The sequence below is a fragment of the Monopterus albus genome, unplaced genomic scaffold, assembly GCF_001952655.1.
Source record: "Monopterus albus unplaced genomic scaffold, M_albus_1.0 scaffold54.1, whole genome shotgun sequence".
Lineage (NCBI taxonomy): Eukaryota > Metazoa > Chordata > Actinopteri > Synbranchiformes > Synbranchidae > Monopterus > Monopterus albus.
The window spans coordinates 482,880-497,098 of record NW_018127934.1 but is presented as its reverse complement, the minus strand read 5'-3'; the positions used below and the strand labels follow the sequence as shown (position 1 = coordinate 497,098).

At 39.3% G+C, this 14,219-nt stretch overlaps 1 long non-coding RNA gene across 1 annotated transcript; it reads right to left on the bottom strand.

Annotated features, from left to right (window-relative positions):
• Positions 1-5,456: 5,456 nt before the first annotated feature.
• LOC109961358 (uncharacterized) lies at positions 5,457-14,193 on the bottom strand. Its single transcript, XR_002275125.1, has 3 exons — positions 14,071-14,193; positions 9,221-9,313; positions 5,457-5,517 (listed from the first exon to the last, which is right to left on the bottom strand). It is a non-coding gene; the product is annotated as an uncharacterized LOC109961358 (long non-coding RNA).
• Between the last annotated feature and the right edge of the window lie 26 nt (positions 14,194-14,219).

Here is a 14,219-nt window from a genome sequence, read left to right as displayed (position 1 = left end):
CACACACACACACACACACATACATCACACCAGCTTGGATATCGCCCGTCAACAAGGTCTGCGTCAGGTGTTGAGATGCTTGGCTATAAGTTCAACAAAGACCATAAGGAGCAGTATCCTCCATGGAGAAGGAGGTTGGAGACCAAGATCAAGGCAGCAAGGAGAGAAGTTATCCAGCTATCGGAATTGCAGATAGGCATGATGAAGAAAGGGGTACCTAAGAAGTACAACACATTGTCCATACCTGAGGCCTTAGAGACTGCCAAGCAAAGGCTCACAGCCCTGGCCACCCGGTTGAAGAGGTACACCAGAGAACTTGAAGCCAGGAGAATAAACTGAATGTTCTCCACTGAGCCATCCAAGGTGTACTCTCAATGGCAGGGGAATAACATGAGAGCAGACCCACCAAGGCTGGAGACTGAACAATTCTGGAAGAACATATAGGAGAAGGAAACATCACATAACAACAATGCCCAGTGGCTGGTGGACCTGAGAGCAGACCACAGCAACCTCCCTGCACAAGATCCAGTAGCCATCACAATGGCAGATATCCAAGAGAGGGTCTCAAGTATGAAGAGCTGGACAGCACCAGGCCCTGACATGAGCCACGCCTACTGGTTAAAGAAGCTAACTTCACTCCATGAGCGCCCAGCGGGACAAATGAACCAGCTACTAATGGATGGAACCCACCCTGAGTGGTTAACTGAAGGCCGGATAGTCCTGATCCTGAAGAACCCACAAAAGGGAGTGTTACTATCCAACTACTGCCCAATAACCTGCCTCTGCACAACATGGAAGCTCCTGTCAGGCATCATGGCAGCTAAGATGGGCAGGCACATGGCTCAATACATGAGCAGCACCCAGAAAGGCATTAGTAGCAACACCAAAGGAGCAAAGCACCAGCTACTAGTTTATAAAGTAGTCAATCAAGACTGCAAGACCAGACATACCAACCTGTGCACTGCCTGGACTGACTACAAGAAAGCCTATGACTCAGTGCCTCACACATGGATCCTGGAATGCTTGGAACTGTACAACATCAACAGAACTCAGTGGGAATGTGAAAAAACAACCCTAGAGGCCAACTTCAAGCCAATTGCACAAGTCAACATCAAGTGCGGTATCTACCAAGGAGATGCTCTGTCCCCACTGCAGTTCTGCATAGGGCTGAACCCCCTCAGCCAGATCATCACCAAGAGTGGTAACTGATACTGACTACGGAAGCAACCATGAAGAGGCTGCAAGGAAAGCAGCAACTATCAAGTACCTGCAGAGAGTAAGGCAAGTCCTGAGAAGGCAGCTGAATCGAAAGAACAAAGTCCGGGCAATTAATACCTACGCCCTGCTGGTCATCAGGTACCCCGCTGGCATAATAAGCTGGCCAAAGGAGGAGATAGAGGCCACTGACCACCAAGGAAGCTCCTTACAATGCACAGCAGGTTTCACGCTAAATCCAGCATCCTGAAACTGTACACTAAGTGGAAGGAAGGAAGCAGAGGATTAATGATTTTCAGAGCCACTATCCAGGATCAAACAACCAAGATCCATGAATACATCAGGAAGATGGCCCCGAGTGATGATGTGCTTAGTGAATACCAGTAGATGCAAAAATTTAAACATGCTGTTTTCAGTTGAAGTGAAGTAGTGTTTAGCTTTTGTTACAAAATAGCTTGTGGCATAGTTGTTGCTTTTACCTTGTTTGGGGCCATTCATAATTTATAATTTATGAATCCTCAGCACAGAAACTTATACATTAAGTCCTGGTAGAGGTCTGGTTTGAGTGACAGCCTCTAAACACCCCCTCTCTTACTAAACCTTGTTTTTCAAATCCCTTCTGTACACTGCCTGGCTGCCTTCAGCAGAACAATTTAAATCCCACCTGATAATGTTCATTGTCACACTGACAGCTGTCATCAAGTCAGCCGTGTCACTGTGTTCACCAATTAGTAAGTGGATATTCTCACAATGGTCTTTGTTTTTGCTCTACTGAAAATGGAAAAATACACCCTCATGGAATGCAAGCGGTATACGGAGGGTTTTGTTAATATTGCTAAGAACTGTCAGGCAGTTTGCTTTGACATTTTCTACAGTTTACAGCTGCAATTGTTGAACTTCTGAGTGTTACAATTTCAGTTTGTCTGGCAGATTCTTTTGGTACTTAATCATGTTTTTTGTAGAAATTACACAGCACTAGCTGTCTGCTGCGATACATGAATATATCCAGACCATTTATGAAACAGTTGAAAGGATTATTTTGATTCTTTATTGAAAAAAAAATCCTTCAACATCGGATTCGAACGGCAAAAGGGCCTACAACACACACCAGCCGACAAATATTAACATTTATTATAGTTTATGGTTAACTTTTTTTTTCTTTTCAAGATCTCACCTGCCTCCCCTGACCGCACGTCACTGATTTTTGTGTATTGCAGTTTTAATGCTTTGTTGCCTTTATGTAACTTTTATATTTTAAGAGTAATTTTTCTTTCTGGCTTTTGACTCCTTACCTGATTCCAAAGGAGAGCTGCACAAGAATTCCTATATGCCTAGACTGTCTGTTTATGCATAAATGGCAAATAAAAATCTTGACTTGAATAAGCTAGCCAAAGGAGGAGACCGACGCGAAAAGCGACATTAATTTTTTTCCGCCTCCGGGTCGATTTTTCCAACTCGTCGCGGCGACAGCAGCACCTCTGACCAATCACAATGCAGCTTGTCGACGTCAAATTCAACATGGCGGACCGCTTAATCCAATTTGTTTCAGCGAATTCAGTTATCTATGATAAAAAGGACAAAAACTACAAAGATAACGTATGGAGACGGATAGCAGAGGATCTTCACTTGCTTGTGAAGCAGGAACCCTCATGGATGGACAAACCCTTGCACGGTATGTACCACCTTCAGATAGAAGAAGTGGGTGATGTCGAAAAATCCTACCAATGGTTGGACAAAGCTGGACTGAAAGCACAGAGGCACTAATCCTGGCAGCACAGGAACAGGCTCTTAAGTACAAGATCAGTAGAGGCCGGGGTCTACAATACCACGCAGGACCCAGGGTGCAGGCTGTGCAAAGATGCCCCTGAGAAAATCCAGCACATAACAGCAGGGTGCAAGATGCTAGCAGGCAGGGCATACATGGAACACCATAACCAAGTGGCTGGCATAGTGTACAGAAACATCTGTGCCAAGTACAGGCTGGAAGTCCCAAAGTCAAAATGGGATACACCTCCAAAGGTGGTTGAGAATGACCAAGCTAAGATCCTGTGGGACTTCTTGATTCAGCATGAGAAAACTATGATAAAACTCCATTCAATGTCAAAAGAAGGACTGAGGTCAGTGTATTATTCAGGACTACATTTTCTTACAGCATTTTTACACAATCAAACAGGCATAATGCAGTTACTGCAACTCAAATCAATAGATCAGATTATACACTATACATGTATTATACAAAATATCATTCATCACCTTAAACTAAATCACAACATATTGTGTTACTGGTTAGTTTCTGGCTTCTTATCAGTGCTGTTTGGATGGTATAATAAAAATCCAGGATCAGAAACACAAGTACCCAGAAGTAAATTCTAGTAGATATATCACAGATAAGAAAGCAAATAAGGGGCATTTTTTAAATAGAAAAAAGTGATATTTTTAGGGTAAAACATTTATCATGCTTTGCTCGCAGTAAAACATTTTTTCCAGCACAGGAGACAGTGAATTGTCTTGTATTGTGCATTCGTTTAGACACATGCTATTGCAGTAATGTGTATTTGCTACCCTCTAGTGATGATTACAGTGCATTATATATTTACATCACTCCATATTAGGAGACCTGAAGATTATTTGTCAGGAGTGCTATGCAAACCCAATTAGGTATCTCTACGTCCTAAAAGTATATTTTGTCATCTATGTGCCAAATATACTATATAAACACAGTAAACCTGATGTGGGGTTTGTTATAACTTATTATATATATTTGACTTGACTAAGGCACTTCCACAACTTTTGTTTCACTATTTTTATGTTTTTCATTTATATGCATAATTTCCTACTTGATGAAAGCGGGCTGCACATACAGAAGGTGTTTGTATGTGGATCATGCCTCAGGGAGCCAAGATGCACTGTATTAGACAGTTTCAAATGCAGTGGAGTGGAGCTGGCCTGTAGATGGCAGAACGTTGCTTCTTAGGCTACCGTGGAGTCTCCTGAGAATGATAGCTACTCCATAGCTTGTACTATTTTACAGATGTCATGATAATACTATAAACTGGATAGTGTCCAGGACTCACTATAGTAGCTTTCAGACTACCAGATTGGTCTGTTGCTGAAGTAAGAAAAGGCAGCTCATAATTCTAGTTCTCACATCATTGCACTGGTCCATTTTAAAATGTCTTTGCTTGTTTATAAAAGCACAAGACATTTTAAGGGTCTGATCTTCTGTTGTATGCTGAACCTACCACACCTCTCAGGTCTTGGAACTAGTTTGCTGACTGTTCTGAAACAAACTCCCAGTTGATCTCATATCTGCTCCATCTTTAAAGAAACAGGACTGACTTTTATTCCTTTGGCAACAGTAACATTCATTTTATTCAGTAATTTTATTTGAAAGGTGCAATAAAAAAATAACATTTCCTTTCCCAAGACATTAGAAAAGTAAACCTACTGCATGTTTTAGGATTCCACAGTAGCCTTACACAGGATCAGATGTGGTGTGGACTTGCCTCCACTTTGAGTGTGTATATTGAATAAGGACTAAGGACAAGGAAATGTGTAGAGAGAGGTATGTCTAATCCAAGGGAAGGAGAAACAGCTACTGAAAAGCAAGGCATACAGGATACATTCTTTATATATAACATAATGGTCAAATTAAAGTTCTGAATTTCTATGTTATCTATCTAAGCTGTGCGTATAGTTTTTCATAAAATGTTGCATTTGGATTCAAGTAAATGTGTCATGTGACAAGAGGCCAATAGTAGAATCAGAACAGTCAGTTAATTGAGCACTTTCAATTGAACTGCACAGATATAATGCTAACCAAAATATATGCTTCTAATCCTCAACTACTATCACTGTATTTGTTTATCTTATACAGGCTTTTAGAAATGCAAAGTTCTTTCATTATTGTTCTCTAACTTTATGGGACAGTAGGAATCAACATTCTTCTCCCTACGAAGCAGCTTTTACTATACAGTAGGTACAGATCAGCCACAGGCAAGACTACAAGCCAGCCAGCCCAAATTGAAAATCAGAACATCTTTTATGTGTGACAGAGAGTTTGTATCTCCTGTCTGACATTTAGAATCCGCCAGGCTGTTCGGCAACTGTGTATGTTTTGTAACAAGAGAGGTCCATGGTCACATAACTCCCCCAGCTTTCCCCACTGAGATACACATAGCAGAGTGGTGTATCCAATGACAAACACAGACAAGATGGAAAAAAAGAGTGTGTTTACTGACCTCAGATGAAGCAAAGTGTGGAGGAGTGTTGCTGCAAGCAAAGCACAGCTGCAGGTATCATCTGAAAAACAACAGTTCTTTGTAAATGAGCAGTTTCATTGTAGAAGCAGCACTGTTTTTTCTTTGTTTGTTTCTTAGTTTTATAAAAGAGAATGCATTAACATTCATAATGTTGTGTAGCCTGTTTAGTTTTTTTCCCCAGACAACAATGTATGAAACACTTCAAGCTTAAATGTGCACTATCCAATATTTTTGTTTATAAAATGTGTAATGTGTGATAAAAGCAGTTGCTCACAGTGATGAACCAACATATATTCCCGTCAGCTCTATGGCTCATTATGATACAGTCTCACAGTTCTTGTCTAGATTGTTTCCAGCAGGAAGCAGCTGTTTTCAGAGGAAAAGCAGCGACAAACTCACTGTACACGTAGCCTGTGCTAATCACAGCTTAACAGGCAGGATAGCTACAAGGCTAGTTGGCTAGCTAAATCCAGTAGACTACATGAAAAAGTGTGAATGGATGCAGACAGACATGCAGTTGTCCAGTTTGTTGTAAATCTTCTAAATCAACTAACAAAAATAGCTACTTTTAAAGTGACATTCAGTATTTCTTTCATCTGTGCAAAAAAAAAAAAGCAAATAGACAAAAGTTAGAGTTTAGCTGGTGAATATAGTGGAGCACTAGCCTCACTGATCTGAATATACATGTGTAATGGACTTACATTCATCAGGTGGCCAGAAACATGACGCCAAATGAAAGCTAATGTCACACTGTGACTACTGTCTTACAATATGTAACATTTTTCTGCTCTAAACATTTTCTTATTTAGGTAAGTGGTAAAACTATAAGACCAGTGGTGTAATCTCCACAATAACTGATGATTGGGAAAACAATAACAACAACAATAGTAGTACTAATAATAATAATAATAATAATAATAATAATAATAATAATCTTAGTTGCAAGTCACAGAATGACTACATTAGGGGCGTTGGTCTCCCATCCCTTTCCTGGACTTCCAAAATAACCTCCACATGTGCAAAGGGTTATCTTCCACCTCTTCATGTCCTCACTGTAGGTCCACAGGATGAAACACAACAAGAAGCCTAGACACCATTGTAATTATTATACATCATTGTTTCTTGTTCTTTAGGGAAATGATAAGGCAAGTTTTATATATTATCGTGCCCTTCCTCTATCATTGTCTGTGTCCTTCCTTGTGTAAACTCAACTTCCATCCTGCCTCTTCTTCCTTTGGCATTTCATTTAAGCATTACCTATCAGATAAGAGCTTAAATAGGCTGTTCATGTATCATATAAACCACTCCAACAACTAAAAAGACAGGCCCATTTTTAGACCAATGCTCAAGTCAGTCAAACACTCTTACAAGGGACCAGGCAAATTTCTCTTTACTGTGTTAGTTGTAGTCAGATAATGCAAAATCCAGTTTATAACAAAAATACAACATTCCTTGCAAAGTTGTACTTGTGAAAAGCCCAGACTGAAATGTAATAAATTCAACTCAGTAGCATTTTTTATTGACCTGTGAATTGTTTGTATTACATTTAGTTATAATTTTGTATCACATGTACATCAATAATTTGATCAGTGTTTTTACAAAGTAGTTTGAACTGCATTTTCTAAGTAGCATTGATTAACCAAATCAGATTTCTCCCTAGGGTAGTTCTGCTGTACTTCCAGTGTGAAGTCATTGGTTTCAAAGCTTTCAAGGTAGCTTCCCCAACATTGGACAAAACATATTATCCAGTAGACTAGTGATAACTTGTTAAAACATGCACCCTTGTACTTCTGCCTTTCTGTCCATAGCTTTTTCAATAGCTCCAGGTTTCTTAGTTAAAACATATACTAATTAACAGTCTTCATATCCTCATTAGTTTGAATTTTCTATTGGGTATTTACTTTTTTGAGAAAAAATGTTGCCCAGTAGCACATTTCTTACAGCTGTGTCTTAGCAATAGGATCAATATGCCTTTTCTTTTGAGAAATTACATAATGCAAAAGAAAAAGGCAAGGCTTTACTTTATATTTCAAACCTCTCTGTATGCACAGTGTTACCAGCTGCTTTGTCCTTTGGGCCCTTATGTGAGAAAGGCAGCTTACTAGTTAACATGCGTGACTGCGAGAGAGGGGGGAGTGCAGCAGGAGGGGTGGGGCATCAGTTTTAGCAAAGGAGGAAGGATTTGGCCAAACACTTAGTGGCAGGACTCCTTGTTACACTACCACAAGAGAAAACTCAGACCTCTAGCCAAGACCGGTTGCGCAACTGGTGGTGTGATAGTGTACACAAAAAGGAATTAAGTGGAGTAAGGGGCAATAGCTGAAGGAATAACAGGAAGAAAATGCTACCTGAAAATGACCTGAGCATTTTTATGTGCTTTTTGCTTGCTCTGATTAATACTTAGACATTTGAAATCCCATAGGTACCTTCCTTGCTGCTGATGAAATTCCTTTACAAATGCCTCACTCAACCACCAAGCAAAAGAGAGACTTTAATTTTGGTTTCCAGGGGAAAGGAGTAAATGATGAGCAACTGTCCAGTTGTAGCTTTCCAGCTTTGTACTTTGAGGTTTTAGTTTGGCTCATGTGCTATCCACATTAGTTTGTTACATATTACATTGTCCATCACTAGCACATCCTGCAGATACTGTTTCCCACTGTATAGAAGCCGGTCCTGGATGCTAGCTAGTAGGGTTTAAATAAGGTTAGCAGCTCTTTAATGGATTGCGGGGAGGTTTATAGTCCAGTCTCTGCCAAAATGACCCAAGACACTGTTACAGGCAAGCACACTGGATAGTCTTCAACCTACAAGGATTTTCTCCAGCACAGGATTCTGCAGCTGACTCCTAGAAGCTCAGTAGTGAAGATTCTTTCCCATTCAGAGAGGAAGGACCTTGAACAAGTTACACAATAACAATAAACCTGCCATTTATTGCACTCTACTCACTGCTTTATGGCAGTATTGGAAGTAATGAGTCATTCTGTACCATTCATGCAGATTGCTTGTTGCTGGGGAATGGCTTAGGATCATTAAAGGCAGTTGCAGCTAGTCGACTGACTCTCCTCTTCACTGAGTTCCTGTGCATGCTCCAACTGACCCATCAATGAAAAGCCACTTTCTTCTGGTGCATGGTTGTGTGAGGAGCGAAAGGGAAGTGGGAAAACGACGTACAATACAGTAACCCAACGCTGCCCAGACTCACAATGTGAGGTCTCTTTGCCTTTGTAGACCAATAAACAGAGAGGCCTTTCTCATGATCCAACTGCTCCACCAATCCCACGCCAGCATTCCTTTGCACTTTAATTATGCAGCAAACGCATGCATATTCTCGTGCTAATCACAACACTTTGGCCAGGACACCATGTAAAGTATAGGACATTACTGTCTTGTGATCACATAACCCTGTCAATAAAAGGCTGGTTGATTGTTGAACATGCTAACAAATACTATATATATTATTTACACTGCACTTTTTATGACATTATATTCAGAGCTATTTATTCATACAGTATCTTCCATTACACTGCACCTTTTTAATCTTTTGTAAACTCTGTTTATTTCTTTTATCCGATATTCATCTTTGGTGACTTTTTATTTCATCCAGAAAGAAGTAAATGTATTTATTTATCAATTTATTTATTGATCAAACACTGTGGCAATTCAGCTGGATGCGTCCATTTTCCTTTAATGGAGTAGAGAGAGTGGACAGGCTGCATCATGTCCGCCTCCAGTGTGTTAGTTACCTTGGTGTCTGACTGGCTGGTGTTCCTCCATTAAGGAGCTTTTCACTGAATAGCTGTACAAGGTAGCATGAGCAACCTCGTTCAACAGGAAATCTGCAGAAGAAAGCCATATCATAACATTTAGTTGTAATGCCATGTCTCTATTTAGAAATTTTCATCTTGACACTGTATGTAGTTTGCCTGACTCATGATCTGGAATCTTGTCATCATTTTAACTGGCTAACTACGACTGGATATGCAGTTGAGCTCCACTGGATGATATCATTTTGGATTCCTCTGCTGAGTGAAGTTACAGTATTTGCCAGCAGAGCAAACTTCTCAGAGGGACAAAAGAAAACAAACAACTGAAGCACAATTAAAAATTTGCAGCCTTTAATAGTGCAAATGAGAGTAGAGACCACTTTGCTGTTTTTAACTGTTCATGTATTTAAAGCCCCACCATACAACATGTCCCATCATGACTGTGCACCTAGTGGAACTTCACCATGCCGGCACAGAATGCATCTAATCTTATCTTTAGGCTAAACAAGGGAAACCAAAACCGGAAAGATTTTATGGAACCATGTCATTTAATTCAAAGCTGGATGATCAAGGTGACCTAAAGTAACTCCACCAAAGACCAGCATATTCACCATTCAACTTAACACAAAAGAGCAATTTATCTGTGCCAAAAAGACAAACACTCTACTTCAGTCAGTAAAAGTTGAAAGAACTACTTATTCACTGACAAATAAGATGATAGTTAGTTTTCTTTTCTTTTTTCAGACGTTAGTCTTGGGAAGACTGAAGTAAAGGGGTATAAAGTGTAATGAGAACAGTGCAAATCCACAGTTTACCACAGCAGTCCAAACAGTACTGCCTGTATACACTTGTATGTTACAACTGTGTGCTGTCATGTAATAGTTACTTTTTTTTGCATTTAATGGTTCAGTCTAATTTACATTCTAATGTTTTATATATATGCATTTTAATGTCCGTGCAGATTCTCAGTCATCCAGGTCATAGAAAAAATCAACTGGACTAGGTTTTTAGGTTGAAGACGTTTCACCTCTCATCCAAGAGGCTTCATCAGTTATTATGACAGTTTTAATGTTTTACCCATCATCCTAAAGTTTGTGGACGACACCGCAGTGATAGGTCGCATCAGCGGCGCGGACAAAGCAGCCTACAGGAGGGAGGTGGCTGGTCTGGTATCTTAGTGCAAGGGCAATAATCTTAGCCTCAACATGGACAAGACGAAGGAAACGATAGTGAACATGAGGAAGGAGAGGAGATCTCATCAGCCACTGTTCATCCGGGGGCTCGAAGTGGAGAGAGTGAGCAGCTTCAAATACCTGGGCGTCAACATCACTGAGGACCTCACTTGAACACATAACAGCACACAGCTGGTCAAGAAGGCCCAACAGTGGCTGTACTTCCTGAGGAGGCTGAGGAGGTTTGGCATGTCGCCTAGGATCCTTTGCATCTTCTACAGCTGCATCATTGAGAGCATCTTGACCAGTTGCATCACCGTCTGGTATGGCAGCACTACTGCTATGGACCGCAAGTGCCTGCAGAGAGTGGTAAAGACTGCAGAGAAGATCACCAGGACTCCACTGCCCTCTTTGCAGAACATTTACCACCGCAGGGTACGTAGGAAGGCTGCCTCCATCCTCAAAGATCCCACCCACCCCCAGCACGGACTGTTCGCCTCCCTAACCTCTGGCCGGAGGTTCAGAAGTGTGAAATGTAGGACCTCTAGACTGAAAAACTCTTTCTTTCCCTCTGCCATCAGACTCCTAAACAGCTGAGGAGTTTACTACCATGAATATGTCATGTACTGTCGACCTGTACTGCTTACATTCTCAGTTTGCACATGCATAATTGCACATTGACTTATTATATTCTTATATTTTTTTATTATATTGCTGTATTTGCTGTTTAAAGTGCCTTAGATTTTGTGTTACTTATTTATCTACTTTATATTTCATTAGTATTTTGTGGCATTTATGTGGACGGCAAAGTAAGAATTTCATCGTACAGGGAAAGGTGTTTCCTAACTGGGCATATGACAAATAAACACTTTGACCTTTGACTTTGCGTGCGTTGTGTTAAGCACTTTGAATTGCCTTTGTGTATGAAAATGTGCTATATAAATAAACTTGCCTTGCCTTCTTTAGCAGATTGTGTCAGTTTCTGCTGACCATGTAAATGGCTGTCTGACAAACTTCCTTTTTTGAACAAAGACCAGACAAAGCACAGAACAGGAAAGGAGGCAACGTGCGAGATGAACTTATGATTATTGGGCCATACACAGACAAGCGCGGATGACTTCCGAGAAGTGTGCAGCACCACTGAATCATCCACATAACTTCCTACTGATGGGCTTGGACCTTTAGACAATGAGGGGTAGGGGCTTTTGGAGACACCAAAACAAAGAGTGCCTGCTTCTTGGGGGATTTCCTATTCAACAACATGAAACACATTCACAACAGACACCGCTGTTGATATAAGACTGTCTTACCACCAGGAAAGCACCATAAACTTTTTTTTTCTCCAACTACAGTTCAAACAATTCTGATTGTAATGTTTGTTGATCAGGATGTTATTTACCTATTTATTTATTTTTACTTGTTAATTATTTTTGAAAACTTACAGATGCATTTTAGGGTGCACATGTTATGCAGCTGCTTTTTAAATTATGCTTCATGGCACTGTTTGTATGTGTTAGTGCTGCACAGTCAGCATCTTCATTTAAAATAATTCTCGAAGACCGCTTTTGTGACTTGGTGTTGTCTTTATTGATATATTGTTTTATCTTTTTTTTTAATTGTGGTGACTTCCGGTTTTCACCAGTTTTTGTTGTTGTTTCTTTTTTGTGCATCTTTTTATTAGACTATTGTGGATTTAATCAGTCCCACCTATAGTGTGTAACCAGCAGTGGTGGAAGTATATTTACTCATAATTAGACACAATGTTGTGGTGCTTGTATATACTTGAGTATTTACAGAGCATTCATTTTATGACTATAGTCACTGTTTACTTTGATCATTTTACACCCAAAACATATAAATATAATCATCTTATAAAATATTATCCCTTGTTATACATGAAACAACCCAACGACATGTAAATTAATTAAAATTAGATCAACCTTAACCAGCTGCCACATTAAAATGCTGCTTACACAAATGTAATAACAAACCAGTTTCTTTTCTTTGCTAGTGAGCACTTTTACATTTGATGAATTAAGTACATCTTGCTAATTGTATTTTGTACTTCTACATGGTTAATGATGTGAATGCAGGACTTTTACTAATAGTGGAGTGGTTTTATATTCAGATATTGCTATATTTACTTAAGTAAAACTTCTTTCATCACTTATATACTTCTTTCATGACAGGTAATCACAACTACAGTAATAATTCTTAATAACTGAACTGCATAACATTTATTTTCATATATGAAATCTAACCTTTAGATATTATCAAAGAGTGACTTAACACCTTTCAAAGTTTCAAGGCTTTTGATTGGCTGTGGGCACATCATTACAGCAAGGTGAGAGGTGAAACCACCAGAGGTCAGCAAAAACAAGATTTTCAGGGGATGTTGAGAAATGCTGTTTAGAATTACCCTGTTCTGCAGAAGTGTAATTTCTTATCTGAGTGGGACACATTCAATGGTGAATTTAGCATTAAAACTCATTGCGCATCTAAGAAAACTATGCAAAATATTTATTCAGATATCTGCATTTAATCCAGATTGTATTCTTACATTCGTTTAGCTAATTCCTAGTATTCAGTTATCAAGAACACTAATTGTTCAATACTTAGATGGAAACGGAGAGTAAACTGCAGTTTAACTGAATTAAAAGCATAAATATTTGAAACAAATGATTAGAGGATCAGTTCAAATCTTACTTAATAAGTGTCTAGACTGACTAATACATCTTTAGACAGTAGGCTGCTCTTTGTCCATTTGCTCTCTTCCTGTCTTTCTTCCATAAATATTTTTCCTTCATGCATTTATTCTGCTTTCCCTGATATTTCATTTTTATTTTCCCTCTCATCAGACCCAATAAACTAATAAATATAAAATATGTACTATAAATGCAGTTTCACATACTTGTATGCACTTATATATTTAAAAGTGCTGTCAGGACATTGTTTTACATTTGCCAAATATATTTTAAGTAGTTTTTTCTTAAAATGTTTTTAGAATATATGCACAACTTTTGGTAGCTTATATTTTAAGACATGAGTAGTATGAAAATTGCTTAAAAAGTGAATTCATATTGTTGTTTATTAATTGTTTTAATGTCAGCCTCGTCAGTCTTAAAGAAAATTTGACTGCAGGTGCATTTCGCTATTCTAGGCCGTTTTGAAAGTGATACCACGACCACAGTTATGACTTTTCACCAGTCTAGACCTCAGTACAAGGTCTAGCAGACATTCAGTACAAACACAGGTGTTTTAACCCACACGAGAACGTTACTGTTATGATGTTACTTCTCTGTTGTTACAGCATCTGCCTCTTTATTTAGGCCAGTGTATATGTTTACATATACAGTTCTTCTTTGATTTAAATATTTTTCCATTCTTTTTACATGCCGTATACAGGATGTATGTGTGTGCAAGTGCCTTTATTATATTGCATGGACAAATCTTTGTCAATGCCATCATTATGAGGACATTTTGTCATTTAGCTGTCACAATGTCAAAGGAAGTTTGAAGGAAGTCTGTCTCAATGGCCTACCCTGCTTGGTCTGATGACTGCACGGGTTGGAGTAGATGGCCAAAGGCTAGGGTAAGGGGCTAGGAAATGTATTATGTCCTTACAACTACAGAGAGACAATGGCATGTGAGTTTTACCTTTTTTATGCATCTGGGTGCCCAAAACCAGGGACCTCACTCACACTATTGGAACTCTAGTCTTCTGGGTTCCCACAAAGTAAATCACTGAATCTTAGGGTGATGACTTGATCTGAGGTTAGGATAAGGTCAGGGAAAGGTTACAATTA